Genomic DNA, 3387 nt, shown 5'->3' with positions numbered 1-3387 from the left:
CTACACAAATAGAATAGAGATACTTCTGTATACAAGCACACATCTTATAAATGGCCAATACTTCCAAGAATTACTCCAAGTTTCTGATAATTAGCATGTAGGCATAAAATATAATCATTTAGTTATGCTGATGGCAAGATAGAGCAGTTCAAGCCATATATAGAGAGTAAATGTTGCATAATCTAAAATGAATATATGCACAAATGTGCTATATATTTATGATGGAAAGAATTTAAGTAATACATTACCCATCCAAAAACAGCTTATAGCTGTAAAAAAAGTGCGCGTCCAAGTAAAGCAGAGGTAACTGCGACAAAAAGTAATGATATCATAATGCGGCCATGCGCGAGGTGTGCAAGTTGTAAAATTAATATTAGCTAATCAGATAATACAATGTTATTGTTAAAGTGTTAATGAGAACTATGTGATGCTGCTAGTTTTTAAGTGTGTGAGCATCTTCATAAATGCCACATAAATTTAATTCTCAATAAAGCTATGTGTATAGATTCTCTGATAGTAATAAATAGTTTGAGTTTGGCCACCTTTCCTTTGTTCGTAGCATTGCTGTATACAGGAAAGGCGGCCAAACTCAAACTATTTATTACTATCAGAGAATCTATACACATTGCTTTATTGAGAATTAAATTTATGTGGCATTTATGAAGATACTCACACACTTAAAAACTAGCAGCATCACATAGTTCTCATTAACACTTTAACAATAACATTGTATTATCTGATTAGCTAATATTAATTTTACAACTTGCACACCTCGCGCATGGCCGCATTATGATATCATTACTTTTTGTCGCAGTTAACTCTGCTTTACTTGGACGCGCACTTTTTTTACAGCTATAAGCTGTTTTTGGATGGGATTTCAATACTTTTTGTTAGAATAAGCAATGCACTGTTGATAACAGTAGGTGAGTTTCCATGGTTTTGACAGAAACCCCAGATTACAGTGACAGAATTTTAAAATATAACTGTAATTTTAGTGGCCAGGGCCGCCCACATTGGGGGTAACTGGGGGTATTTTGCCCCCTACCACAACCCGAAAGGGGCCACTTGAATACCTGTTTAAAGAAAGATTGATATACTCTAATAGAGCAGTCAGGATCTAGACCCTTCCTTGCCCCTGGGCCCCTCTTTAACTCTTTCCCTGGGCCCTCTAATTTCTCTGGACAGCCCTGTTAGTGGCATGCAACTGCAGTCAACTAACACCCATTTTAAATAGTAAACCCTTAACAACACTTTGCCTTTCATCTTGTACTGCATTGGAACGATCAAGATACTCTATTAGAGCAGTCACAAAACAGCTGTAACACAGCAATCAATATTTAGCATAATTACAACTTCTGCTTAGCATCAGATTGTATAGTTTAAATTACTAGCTACTTACAGACTTTACAATATAACAATATGGCACTTGTAGAAATGTGACTGTTCTATTAGAGTATCTCGATCTACTTCAAGCATTGACTAATTCAAGTGAAGAAGCTACGCCCCTGCCAAGAGATCTTGTGAAATGAAATGAGAATAGTAAAGAATAGGCAAGTATGTACAGAGACAATAGAGGGGCGCGTAATTATGTCCTGTTGTAAATAAACGCCTTTAAAATTTATATTACTACTAAATAAACGCACCAGAATAGGCTTGTGTGGCTGTTGTCTCCAAGGTTGTCTCATTACTTGTCTTTTCGTGTTGAAGGGATTTAGTCGCAATTGGTGAGTTTAACTATACTATTATTATTTATTATTATTATTATATACATGTATTTGTGTTGTAAAACTTAATTGCAAAAAGGCGATTAGCACATATCATGATAAACATGTATTTGTCACAGTAGAGTCTCTCACGAAGTCACGATTATTACGAGACATTGGACCAGAGTAAAAAATTTACTGCTATATTTAGAGGTTGTAGCGTTTGTATATCTTAGTATCTTAATAAATAATCCCCCATGATCACTAATCACTAATAGTACAGTGAAAACTAGTCATTATTCAGGCCGTAGGGACAAAATTTTCTGACCTTGCCTTTTAAAGAGGTGGCTGCATTATGCGGCCTTAAAAAAAGGTAAGAAGCATGCTGTTCTAACTGGCTATAGAGATGAATTTAGTGTATGACAGCGTATGAGACAGTGAGTGCTGGCAGCAAGGGGGCAGCCAATCTGTTAGAGCACCAAAAGCACTGCTTCAGACATAGGCAGTTGACTGTCAGCCCCAAGTGTAAAAAGTTTCACTATTGGTCCTTATAAGCTCCTGATGAAGAAAGTGATGAAGTCATTATCCATAGGATATATTTTTCAGAGTATCCATTTCAGTTCTACAATATAGTAGCCAAGCATAAGATGAACATAACACAGCATTCCAGTAGTTTAGTGGTGACCACAACACTGCCTGAGTTAAACTGTGGTGAGATTTGAGACTACCAGAAGCCCTGGAATGTCTTCAACACATGAAATACCAAATATCTAATGCCTGGCTTTCATCCACAGTGGACCTGTCTTGGTGGCCACTTGTACAGAAAGGAAACAGCTGCCACACAGTCTTGCAAGCGAAACAGCTAGTTGCCACACCCCTTATTTATCAATTTGTAAAATCTTTAGCAAAATTGTGTGTGCAAGCAAGTGCGATGTGGCAGTGACGTGTATATAGTTGCTGCCTAGCAGTGACACATCACGAGTATTGAAGTCACAATGCGTTACTGTATCATCCATCTAAATACAATCTCTGAATGTGTAGAGAGCAATCTTCCACAAGAAGTGGCCTGCAGGTTTCAGTGTATATTGTTAACCATTAATATTGTTCACAATATTGTGAACTATATGTACAGTGAAACCTCACTTAGTGGCCACCTCTTTAATAAGACCACCTCATTATATTGGTCACCTCTAGTAGGTCCCAAATATAGCTAAGCATTACTTATGACCTCATTAATAAGGCCACCTTGTTATTCAGGCCAAATTTTTTGGTCCCACAGCCTGCCATATTAATGAGGTTTCATTGTACTTATGTGAATTTTCATTTTTTGTAACTTTTCTTCAGGTTTACTGATGGGCACTATGAAGCATTGTTGACTGGTACGTGTATAATGTGGTGACTTGAAATGCTAAAACAGTACGTAGCATGTCTTGTATGTACATGTAATGTGTTGTAATGTGTCCACACATCCACACATCTTAGAAATAAATATAATTGTATTCTCTATAAATAGTCAGTTCCATTGTGCCACTGGGTCATAAGTTGGTTGAGTATGGATTATCCAGGGCACTTGAGTCACATTTTGTCCTGGCCAAGTGGATCTCATCCACTGACAGAATATACAGGATCATATCACGTGTATAAATTACGGTGGAACTTGTTTATTGCCACCTTCACTCATTCA

The sequence above is a fragment of the Dysidea avara genome, chromosome 4 (genome assembly GCF_963678975.1).
Source record: "Dysidea avara chromosome 4, odDysAvar1.4, whole genome shotgun sequence".
Taxonomy (NCBI): Eukaryota; Metazoa; Porifera; class Demospongiae; order Dictyoceratida; family Dysideidae; genus Dysidea; species Dysidea avara.
Note: the sequence above shows the minus strand (reverse complement) of the source record.